Source organism: Pituophis catenifer, unplaced genomic scaffold (genome assembly GCF_029215685.1).
Source record: "Pituophis catenifer annectens isolate HBS135680 unplaced genomic scaffold, rPitCat1.0.hap2 SCAF_1, whole genome shotgun sequence".
In the NCBI taxonomy this organism is placed as follows: Eukaryota; Metazoa; Chordata; class Lepidosauria; order Squamata; family Colubridae; genus Pituophis; species Pituophis catenifer.
In genome coordinates, this window is record NW_027256881.1 from 121,633,534 (window position 1) to 121,646,773 (window position 13,240).

The 13,240-nt window shown below is 35.4% G+C and overlaps 1 protein-coding gene across 1 annotated transcript in view; it reads left to right on the plus strand.

The window, feature by feature from the left end:
- EYS (eyes shut homolog) overlaps positions 1-13,240 on the plus strand; it is an 871,663-nt gene that overhangs the window by 255,577 nt on the left and 602,846 nt on the right. The gene's annotated exons all lie outside the window — the stretch shown is intronic.

Genomic DNA, 13,240 nt, shown 5'->3' on the forward strand with positions numbered 1-13,240 from the left:
GCTTTTGAGACTGAAGAATAACAATGTGTGACATACACAGACTGAGTTTTTCTTATTGAAAGATGCCATGCTGCTCATTTCTATTTCTTTCCTCCCAATTCAGGGAATAAATATAAAACAGGAATTTATAAAATTTGCAGCTTATAAATTGTAGGACAAGATATCATCGGAAAATGTTGTGCTCTGCAAAAGATTTCCAATGGAAACATATAATTTAGTAGTATAGCAATTACACAGAGAGATATGAATTCCTTGAAAGTGGAATGGGAAATAGAACAATTGGGGGGAAATAAAGATATTACCCTCTTGAGGCTCTTTTCCCCCCAATGGAAACTTTTTTTAAAAAAAAAAATATGAAATATATCCTAATTTACAATGGTTGAAATTTGTTCTGTGTTTGTAAATAAATTGCAAAATAAATCAAATATGAAATGTTAATTTAACTTTTAACAGGGAAAACTTGTTTTCAGATGTTCATAAATGTGATTAAAATGAATTACTTTTAATTTATAGTTTCTCTCCTACCTAGGGAACAAATGAGGAAATATCACATTTCTTAGAATTCTGCCTTTTGTTTACAGTATAACAGATTTTATCTCCATGCCTAGAATACCTATGTCTGTCTCTTTCTCTCACCCCCCCTCCCTTAAATACTGTGTCTCTGAAATTAATGAGTTAAATTGAGCTTTTTCTGCTCAATAATCCTTTGACCAAAATCTCAGAAATCTGTCTCCATAATTATATAACTTGACAGAGCAATCTTACATAAATTTATTCAAAGGTAACTTACTAAAGTTAAAAGGAGTTCTTTCTAAATTAGTAAATTTGTGGTTATAACTCTGGATTAATGAATTTAGAGCATAGTTCAATTAAATATTGTATCTATATTATTCCCCTTTTTTCAATTTATTCCACTAATGTAGGAATAATTCCAATTTATAATTTAATATTTCTAGCAAATATGTTTCCTCATGTTTGTACTTTGAAAATGGTTGAGTGGACAAGAGGAAACATATTATGCATTAAGCAACATTAATATGTACACACACTTTTTAGATATCTGTATTTATAGTTTAATACCCTAATCATTTTCACTTTTGAATTTCTATTATAATATAAAGAGATGATAAATGCTTTAAAGCATTAAATAGGAAAGGTGCTGCATTAATTTAAATAAATAAAATCAGTTTGCCTTATTTGTCCAGCATTGTATATTATAACATCAAAAGTCAGCTTTGCCTTAAGCTTCTGTTCTTCCACAATATTTAAGACTTGATTTTAAAGCAAAAAACATCATTTGTTAGCATAGAAATCAACCTTAAATAAACACAATAAAAATAGTATTATGCAAACAGAGAATTATCAACTTTTAATGAATCAAATTACTTTACATTTAAATAATTATTAGCCTAAAGAACAAATGTAGTAGGAAAAAAAGTTTTTCAGACTACAATTTTCTAGAGCAAATAAAGTTTTGTTTTCTTCTGTTTCTGACATTATCAATTTCTAGAACTACCCAATTCACGATGACTTAAAGCAGCAAATCTGCTGAGAAGATTACTCCAACAATCTTTATTATAGATTATTATGGATTCCTCAGGCTCTGAATTTGTACAGAAGAACTACTTGCTTTACCAGAATTCATTAGAGGAGCCATTGGATTGTTGGCTGTCTGAGGCAGGTTTTGTTATTAAAAAATTGGATTCAGTAAATACAGATGCTGACTCAGAAAATGGAGAATCAGATTCAGAACTGGCTGAGTGCCAAGATTAAAACAAGATGGCGATTAAAGAGTGGTAATCAGTGGGGATTGGTACAACTCCTTGTGAAGAAAAGGTGTCACTTCCACTAATTAACAAAGCTGGAGGCTTTTGTTTTGTAGACTCATCCCGCAATCTCTGTCCTACTAAAAATAATTTTACTGTTTTTTGACCTATATCTTATGACTGTGTAAATCTTTGTCTAGTAATGTCCACAGAGAATTAAGTGTGCTAGTATACTGTAACTACTATTGTCTCTGTGTATACATATACTGTATGTTCTTTTGCAATCAGCTGAGTAAGAAAAAAAATCACTTTTGAGGAATGTAAAGGTTTAATAAAATAAAGACTAAGATATATTGAATTTTATTATTTGCCTTACTAATTGATTATATGATCACAATTTCTTTTTTCTTTTTTTATATTTTTTTTTTTAAAATAATATTAAACATAAAAATCCAATGTCTATATGAACAGTGTGTTGTCTGAGTACAATTGTTTTTGAGAAATAGTATTAATAATAACAATAATATTCATAACATTAATGATAAACAATAATAACATAACATTAATGATAATCATATAATAGTAATAATATTTAGTTACCCATTTTAATAAATTTTCAATTTAGTTATTCATTTCCTTATGTTTTTAAGGTTCTAACTTCTGTTTCTGCTAGTTAGCCATTGATAAAACAAATCTCATGTTTAAAAGTATTTAGTTTCTTCCTTCTCTTTAATTTTGAACGTTAGTCTATCTATTTCTGCACAATCCAATATTTTTTTTATAAATTTTCATTTGTAGGGATCTCTTCATTTTTCCATTGTTGTGCAAACACAATTCTAGCTGCAGTTAACACATGTAAGATTAAATATGTATTCCCTTTATTATATTTTTCTGGTAGAATACCCAATACCTGGCTTTAAGTCTATGTATTGCTTTACTATTTTTTCCAACCATATGTGTATTTTTGTCCAATATTTGTTTGCCTCTGGGCATGTCCACTACATGTGGTAGTACAAACCCGGGTATCTGATTACATTTCCAGCACTTAGCAGACGTATCTTTAAACATCTTTGCCAATCTTGCTGGTGGAAAATGCCATCTATAAAACATTTTATATATATATATGAAGGGTAATTTGCTAACAGACCAGAAGTGGACAAACTATTTCAGTTTCACAATGCAGACTTAAGTAGAATTTGTTCATTGGAACCTGTGGACTAAATAAAATGAGCAGAGGCATCACTGACAGAGATTCTACTTGTACAATATAATTTCAGACAGATAGTTTGTATTTTCTTGTAAAGACATTTATGCTTTATTGAAGAAGAGAATACATAGTTGAACTGTAGGGTTCTTGATGCCATCTAAGATCAATTGCTTGCTTGTAGATGTTTCATTACGCAGCTAGGTAACATAATCAGTGCGTTAATGAAATATCTAAAATATACACTTTTGGGGGGAAAATGTGATCATCATAGAATTAGAGAGTTGGAAGGAACTATTTAACCTATTTGGTCCAGCCCACTGCTCAATACAGGCATTTAAATTAAAGCACTCCCAACAGATAGTTTGAGCAGATTCAATGGAGAGCTCACCAGTTTAAAATATACCTGATTCCACTATTAGAAAATTATTCCTCATTTTCACGTCTTTATATAGATGTTATTATTCTGGACAATTTATTTTGTCAAAAGAAGTGTTTAAATGATATTGATCTAACCAACCTCAGAAAATAACATTGTCATTGAAATAAATATTAAGATATTCCTTTAAAACACCACCTAAAGACTAAGAAGCTTCTGGGAACTAAGAACAACTGCAGGAATGTAAATTTCTCTGTATTTGATTGCTTTTCTTCTGTAAATATGTGTTTAAAAAGTTAAAAGACAGAGTTAACATAGGAAATTGGGTTATGTACTTCACAACACAAATAACTAGAAAGTATTGCTTTTATCTCCTAAGGGACTATGAATAGTCAAGATTACACCAAGGATGCTGAGTTTATATTCATATCTCATGGCAGTTTCTTAGGCCTAGCCCAAATTTTTAGCAAGAAGTTGAAGAAACTGGCATGAATCTTGCTAAAGAACTCATTTTTAGTGACAATCATTGTCAGCAAACTCTGTCAAAAATAAGGGAGTCCATAGTTTGGGCAGAGACTGACCATAGAACAAATAAAAGGAGTTTAGCTTAAAACAATGTATCCTCATCAAATATTTTTAGTACGGTGCAGAAGATAATCCTACTCAGTTTTGGTTATTTTAGAACAATAGCAGCATTCTATTATTATGTTAGGTATGGAATGGAGAACTTTCCTTTTTTAAAAAAAAAATTGAATGCAAAATGCTTTTGTTTATTCTTTATAAATTAGCCCAATAAATGGTCAAAGCTGAGATACATAATCCAGCAAATAGGTCAGAGAAGAGAAATGCCTAGTGCTAGTAGGCAAATCAGCAACTTCTAGTGAATAAAGTTCAAACCATAATGGTTTTGATACAAAGAAATTACTTTAAAAGTACCAAATGGGCAGTAAAAAAAAGAATTGTAAAAAACTGCAAAGTAAGTAAACCATCTAAGAAGCTGAAATTTAGCACTGTTTAATATTATAGATGTACCTAATGATAAAACCCTGTGACAAGGAAAAAGGCAGTTGTTTATCAAGCCAAATGACTGCTGAAGTAGAACAATCCTCATTTCCCCTAATGTCTGAAGATATAATTATGGCTAATCTCACTTACTGTACATGTAAGAACTTTGCTGTTAGTAAAACTGACAACCCTAAATCTATTCCTAACAAATTAGCTTTTATAAATTATCCCAAATCTAGAGAAATGTTTTATTGGAAATTGCATTTCTTGAAACATTGCATCATCAAATTAATGTCAATTCTTATAAATAAGCTTTGTGAGGTTAAATATTTGGGTTTTTTTTTACAGTAAGAACAATTATTACATTGAAAACAATATAGATAGCAGATGGTATATTTAATCTTTATAAGAAATAGTAAGTAGCTCATTTTTACAAAAGCCAAAATATCAGTTATGAAAGTCTGAAGTCCACCCAGTCAAACTACTGGAAAAAGGAATTAATCAGTCAAATCCAGCTTTAAAGTCTGAAAATAAATTAATATATATCTCTTCTATTAAATCAAATTCTTCAGCAAGAGAAATAGACATCAAAGATGGAAATAGTGAAGAGTTCGTACTTTTTGTTTCAAATGTTTTATAAGCAGAGATATCTTTGGTAAATTTCTAGGAACAATATGCTATCACTGTCCTATTAAAATTAAAATATTTAATTTAATTATCATAAATATTTATTTTTCACCAGCTAAAATAGACTATAACATTAATTAAATTTGGGTGAGAATTGGAACAATATAGCCTGCTTCTAAAAATTCAACATATAGAATATACTTTGAAATTCTGGGTGATTTAAATGTCAAAATTAACATTGATAATTATGCTGTAGTAACCAAGTAAGATAAGAGCATCAATTATCTCAGTTTTTGTCTAGCCAGTTTTTGTAATAAATAAAACTTAATAATTTCAAAGATGCAACAGCACAGAATCATCTCAGTAAATTTACATTTAATTGTGGGTAGGGAACAACAGTGCTAGATTACTGTGTAGTATTGTCAGGCCTAGCGGATAAACAACAGGAGAGGAATAGAGTATAATAAGAACCATACTTCATTGAGTTAGCTACAGCAACAAAACTTGCAATATCTTTTTTTCCTCCCTGTTGTAAGCATTGAGTCAGAGACAGCCAGCTTGAGTCTCTTCCTACTTGGACCAAGATGCCCTACGCACAGTTACTCATGTGCTGGTCACCTCACGGATTGACTACTGCAATGCTCTCTACATGGGGCTGTCCTTGAGGACCACTCGGAGGCTTCGGCTGGTGTAAAATGCAGCCGAGCGGGTTGTGATGGGAGAATCCCGATACTCCCATGTTACACCCCTCCTGCATGGTTTGCATTGGCTACCGGTTGCCCTCCGGGTGAGATTCAAGGTGCTGGTGTTGACCTATAAAGCCCAACATGGCTTAGGACCAGGATATTTGGCAGACCACTTACAGCCAGCAACGATATCCCATCTCCCGGTTCGCGCCCATAGAAAGGGCCTACTCAGGGTGCCGTCGACTAGACAGTGGCGGCCGGCGGCCCCCAGGGGTAGAGCCTTCTCGGTCGGTGCGCCCACCCTCTGGGATCAACTCCCCTTGGAGCTCCGATTAGCTCCTGACCTTCGCACCTTCCGCCGGGAATTAAAAACTTGGCTTTTCAAATCCCTTGACCTGGACTGATGATGGGGTTTTAATTGGTTTTAAGGGTTAATTTTAAAGTTTTTTAGATTTTGGTCTTTATTTTATATTGTGGCTTGTGTTTTATTGTTGTGAGCCACCCTGAGTCCATTGTGAGATAGGGCGGCATATAAGCCGAATAAAATAAATAAATAAATAAATAAAACTATCTGTTTTCCCAAGGCTTAATTTTGCTCTAATTTCTTTAAAGCCCTTCATAGCAGGAACTGGGTTATTTGAGGGACCACTTCTTCCTGATTATATCTACCTGTACAATCACGTCTGGCGGAAGAGTATGTTGTGGGTCCTGTCCGCTAGGAGATTGATGGGGACCATTGATGGGACCCCGAAAACAAGCCTTTTTTGCCATGTCATTCACCCTGTGGAACATCATCCCCATGCTACCATTGCTATTGCCACACCAAGTTGAGATTGGCATCATCTCTGTCAACTTTTTGGAAGTTCCTTGAAACCTAGTTGCGTCAACAGGTCTGGGGATCCCAGGTGCAAAGTAGTTTTAATTTTTCTCCTTGTTATTGCTTGGGTTGTCCCAAAAGTTTTTTTTTTTTTTCCAAAAGGCAACTGGACTTTGTTTTTTCCTTGAAGACATTTTACTTCTCATCCAAGAAGCTTCTTCTGAAGAAGCTTCTTGGATGAGAAGGGAAACATCTTCAAGGAAAAAAACAAAGTCCAGTTGCCTTTTGAAAAAACACTTTTGAGACAGTCATGACCTGGATGCATGAGAATCTCCATAGACATATTGCTTGGGTTTGTGGGTAAAGATAAAAATTGTTAAGACGATCAGAAGCATTTAGTGCATTTATTTTATTTGTTATTTCACACGTACACATACATTCATAAAGCTACAAGTCATGCTGCCATTGTTGTTTGACGTTGCACTTTTTGGGGGGAGGGGCTTTAGGATTATGCACAAATAAGCCTAGGGTTGCATGTGACCTCTAAGCCATAGCCTCCTCATCCTTGTGCTTGTCTATTCCTTGACACCTCCCTCTCCCTCTCCCTCCCTCCCTCCCTCCCTCCCTCCCTCTCTCTCTCTCTCTCTCTCTCTCTCATCAACAAAGTTTTTAATTAAATCTTCATCTCTAAACATGCCCCTCATTATACATGTTATAATGATCTCACCCCCCACACACCCAGGAGTGGGTTCTACTTACCTTTACTACCGGTTCGCAATGGGATTGCGTGTGTGCGATCTCTACGCTCATGCGCGTGCCAAGCTTCTGCACATGCGCAGATCACCTAGGATGACATCTGAAGTGGTGGGTGGAGCCTCTGGCCGGTTTTACTCCTGGTTCTTGCAAACCGGTCTGAAATGGGGGCAACCCACCACTGGTATGATCCCTTAGGGCAGGGATGTCAAACTCATGGTGTCATGGCGGTGTCATGTGATGTATCAGGACTATTTTCCCCTTTGCTAAACCAGATGTGATCCTGTGGGCCGGGAGTTTGGCAGCTCTGCCTTTGGGTGTGATCTTCCTTTTGCTTACCCACCAATTTCTGCTAAGAGTCTGATTTATGAGATTTTCATTCAGGAGCAGAGATATTGCCATGTTAGTATCTAAATATAGGACTCTTTGAAAAATGATATGTTAATTATTTTTATTTCTGAGAAAACTGTTTCTTTAATGCAATATTAGACTGGGATTGAAATTTAAATCTCATGTGATTTTCTTTTTCCACATTGAACAGCATAATTAGGAGTATAAGAATTGTGCTGATCAAAAATATTTAATAATGTTTCAGAAAAATTTCAGAAAACACAGTCTGTTGTAAATTAATGTTTCTTCCCCTTATCTCTAGAATGGTATCAGGGTAAAGAATGAAGACACGATCATTTCTACAAATGAATATGGATAACTCTAATGAAATAAGCCTTTGGACTTTTATTGGCCTTTTGATCTGATGGGATTTACATTGATAGCTAGTCATTCAGATACTGAAGAGCCATTATGTAATGCAATCAAGGATTATGGGGGAAAAAACAAGATTTTTGATCCTAGGGTAACTTTTTAAAAATGATTTAGGAAATAGGATCTCTTTTTTGTTTTGAAATTAAAAAAAAACCTATCCCACAAGTTTTCTTGGTGTAAATAATATTGGCAGTATTTTCAGTTATATTTTCATGATTATAATATAGGCCTTGACATAAACTATGCATAGAATAAAGCGTCAGAGGGGACTGGAATTCTCAATGGCCAATTTTCCTTTATAAAGTACAACTAGAGTCTGAACCTATTAATTTGGTATGCTGTTCAAGTAAATACATTATAGAAGCAATTTATGTTAGCATTGAAATAAGAGAGCTGGACTATATTTGCTCTTTGTATGCAAAATAAAATAATTTTCTTTTATTGACTTGATAATTGGAAGCAGTCAGAAGAAAGATGAGGTAACTCTATCTAGTTTTGAAGAACTGGACTATTCTGAATAAGGTCATTTAGTTAGATGCCGATGACTAGAACCTTTAAGAGTAGCAACACCAGGCAAATACTAAAAAAATCCTGATTCTTCTCTCACTTGCATTGCACAGAGACATTACATGCCTACTGTTTTCATATGGAACCGAGTCTCATTTTAGCCTAGAGTGTTGTATGAACTCAGACTGTGTAGTTAGTTTATGGTTCATGTGCCATGCCACCTTAGGAAATTGGAATAATTAAGTAAACATTGATTAAGTTGAGTTAACTGTGTATTAATTTTCCCAGCTAGCTTGATGCAACCAGGAAGATTCCCGCAGGGCTCTCTAAGCTTACATCAGTCTGCAACAGCAGTGTTTAAGCATGGAGGGTGGAGAGGTGAATGACAGATGAATGGGATGTGTAGTCTGGTGTCAAGGACAGCTGGATTTTGATTGGTTACAGGAGGCTTGGCCATGTGTTGATTTTATATGCACACAATAAGGCACAAACCAGGTGAGGCATACCAAATGGGGAATTCATTACATTTCTTCATTTGCTGGCAATTCTGAAAAATCTGCTGCTCAGATTTTCACAATAATGTTGGGAATTGGAACAGCATTTCTATTTGGGACATTTCTGAATCTGCTTTAAAAACAGACTTTATGGACAAGGAAGTTTACGAATGCAGATTCAATTCAACATTTCTTTAATTTATTTGGATTTGCATCTGAAAGAAACAGTGCAAGAATATTTCAATATCCAATAGAAATATACTTTGACGTGGTTGACATATTTAAATACTGTATATCACTCTTAAATGTCATGCTAATTCAGCAATGACTTATAGGTGGTCTACGACTTAGGATCAAACATTTATGTTGCTAAGCAAGACAGTTGTTAATTGAGTTTTGTCCCATTTTGTGACCTTTCTTGCTACAGTTATTTAGTGAATCACTGCAATGGTTAAGTTAGTAACATGGTTGTTAAGTGAATGTGGCTTCCCCATTGACTTTGCTCGTCAGAAAGTCGCAAAACATGACCCAGAGACACTGCAACCATCATAAATACATGCCAATTGCCAAGTATCTGAATTTTGATCCTGGGGATGCTGTAATGGTCGTAAATGTGAAAAATGATCATAAGTCACTTTTTTCAGTGCCATTGTAACTTTGAACAGTCACTAAACTAATGGCTGTAAGTCAATGACTACCTGTAGTATGTTGGGAGTCTGCATTGGATATTTAAATGAATAGTTGATCATCAGATTCAATTGTTACCCAAAGATAGCAGGATCCACTCCATTCCAGAATCTGATAATATGTGACACACCCTCCTAAACAAAGAGTAATAGATGGCAAGTTTTCCTTGGGGTGGCCCACTCTATGACTGATAGATATTCCTACCAGCACTAGAATAGAATGGTTCTAACTCTTGAAACTTGATCTAGACAAATGAGAGGGAAATATAATAGGAGATATTATTGATATAGTCCATGTTTGTGTGAAAAAGGGCTGTTTATTGCTCTGTGAGATCAACAAAGATGCATAGTCATTTTAGAGCCAGTTTGGCTAGAAACCTGGAGCCTGTAAGTTCTAGTCCTGCTTTAGGCATGAAAGTTGGTTGTTCCTCTCTCTCAGCCCATTCCACCTCACAAGATTGTTGTTGTGGGGAAAATAGAAGGAATGAGTATTGTCAGAGTATGAATATTCAAAAACTGGAATAGGCATAGCAACAGCCAATGGGGACTGTTTGGATAGATGTGGTAACAAATCAGCCAATGGGGACTATTTGGAAACTGAAACATAGTATTTGTTTGTATGGGGCCATAAGAGAGAGTTTGGAGTCTGGGCATGGTTTAGACTTGTTGAACTGCATATAAGAGTCGGTTTGGCCTCTGTAATGGGTGCCTCTGAACAATATTAGCCTCTGTATCTCTCTACTCTGTAATGACTTGCTTCTATGAAAGCAAGTGCATTTGTCATTTATTTTTGAAGACATTTCGGTTACGCTTTTTTTTTTTTTTTAGAGAAATACTCAGAAAAATGATGATTAAAGTTAGGGTGTCTTTTTCCCCCCACTCTCAAATAAATAAATGTAGCCCTGGCTGGAATCTGGCTTCTTGATCTCTGAACAGGAGACCGCTGCAGTGGCTTTCTGGAAGATGTAGTGTCCAGCAGCGGCAATGAAATCAAAGTGGAGGTGGGGCAACAGAACTTCAGAGCCCAGTACCTCAGAGTGTAAAACAAAGAGGCTGTCAGGGTTCCGACGGATGCCCTAATTAAATGTCCTGGCCTATGGCAACTTGAAAGCAGGCCAGGGATGCTTTGCGAATTGACATTGGCATCCTTTAGAGTAGAGACTGGAAAAAGACTGGAAAGAAAGGACTGAGGAGAGAGAGTGAGCAAGGGCTGTTCTGAGGGATAGAGAACTGCTGTGGCATTCTGGCCTGCCATAAGAGAGGGGATAATTCTAGTCCAGTCAATTCAGTCTAGTCAATTCACCTCACAGGATTGTTGTTGTGGGGAAAATAGGAGGAAGAAGGAGTAATAGATACGTTCACCGCCTTGAGTTATTTATAAAAATAATACAGGCAGTACAATAATGTAATAAATTTAGAAAACTCCTCTAGTTGTGAAAGGTGGCTGGGAGACTGTGGGCCAGTTGATCTTTCTCAGTCCAACCACCTCATAGGATTATTGTAATAGAGAAGAAAGGAGCATGAAGTATGTATGTTGCCTTGAGTTCTTGTCATTATTGTCATCATCATCATCATCATCATCATCATCATCAGATTTTTTAAAAAACATTAAAATAATCCCAAAGAAATAAAATTGGGAAGGGAGTTTGGTGGGCATGTTGGAGTCCATGAACAACTTGCTGTTCACTCTGGTTTACCTCCTACTCTGTAATTCTGCTAGCAAAGAAAATGTGATCTGGCCAAAGTTATGTTTGTCCTGGTACCCTCCAGGTTAGAACAGAGTCATGCACTTTATGTGGTACTATTTTGGATGAGCTTTCAGCCAAATTTTATGTACACCCATGGACCTAGAAATAAGAACGTGTCATGGTATTATCTTCACTGGCTACCTATCTATTTTACCCTTGCACAGGATTCTTTAATCCTTTTTTCATAGGCACCCAAAACAATCCACAGTTATCTCTAAATGACATGTGCATCATGACATTATCATGCAAGTAGGACAATTACCTATGCAAGCACATTTGTCACATAATTTGCATCCTGAAGTAGGACAAACATATTGTTATTTTCTCTGTCCACTGCCCCGTCCCCCGTCTCATCCCCCGGTCTCTCTGTAGATGCCGGTGCTTCTATAGGATCTTTCTCATTGTGTTGGTGCCATACAAATATGTGGGAATCATTCCAAAATATCCAATAGTTAACATTACAATTTGTGATAATGTTGTAAACTTTCTGGGATATTATTCTGCCAGATGCAATTACCACATGTACCAATTTAAAATCTAGCTCAGTCATTTCCACTGGCTTAGATCTGTGACCACAATGCACAGAACGTGTGATCTCAGAAAGCACTTTAGACAGAGCCCACTGTTTGTTCTGTTTTTCAGTAATTTCCTTGTCTGGATTTAGAGAAAATAGCACTTGGTATTCATAGAGATAATTTAGTGCATTGGTTGTTATCAGGAAAGGAGACATTGGTCTGATTAAAGCCTTTATGTGAATGAGATCTGTAACTGTATACATTATTAATGAAGTTAGGGTAATTGTAAAGTTTTATGACTTAGGGATCAGTAGAAATTGGTTCCATGGTCATTTTGAGAAATTACGAGAATATGCCTCGCACTGTGGGTGCTGATAGCTTAGCATTAGTCATGGTCTTCCTGCAGCCATGGCCTGTGACAGCACTTAATGATAGTCATTTTGTAGCGTGACCATGCATTAGAATAGATTTACAAGAGCATAAAATGTCAGATACCAAAATGCAGAGTTCTCTGTCAGTTCTTAGCACAAAAATCCCTCTATACAGCAAGGACTTTGGAGCAGTTATAACTCAGAGGCAAGGTAATCATTCCACCAGAAACAATGAGGTATTTCACAGAAAAATAAGGTCTCTAGATGCAGAAAATCATGGGATTATTCTTTTTAGTTAGTCACAGAAAAGTATATTTGGGAAACTCAAAAGGTTAGCAATTTTTGCCCTAATAGTGATCTGGGATGTATGAATTTTGTTTTCAGATTAATTGATGAACAAATAGGAACTAAGTAAAGGTCTAGGAACTAAGTAAAGAAAGTTGACAAGATGACAAGCATTTGGATATATAGTCACCAGGAGACAAACTGGGTTTTCTCTATTTCATTTGGAAAGGTTCAAACTTGTAACTGATATTACTGCACTGTCTCAACTTCATCCTGAAAGTAATTTGTTTAAAAATTTGTGATGTGATTAGGCCCTTCAAGGACATTAAACATGATGCTTCAAACATCATAGTAGCTAAACTTTTTTTCTATTGTCTAGGATATTCAGGAGAGCAAAATAGAGAGCAACATAGAAATCTAAGTTTATATGCAGGCAGCATGAAAAATGAGCTTGCCGGACTAGGATTTCAAAGCAATTATCTTTGACTATGTTGTAATATTCAGGTTGTTAAAAAAATCTACAAAAATGTTAGATTTCTCAGGAAGCAATTATGCCATCTAAACTTGTGTATATCAAGTGTTCTGTGAAAATTTACTTCTGCTCAATTATTTCTTAGTTGCTTCCGTTATTATTC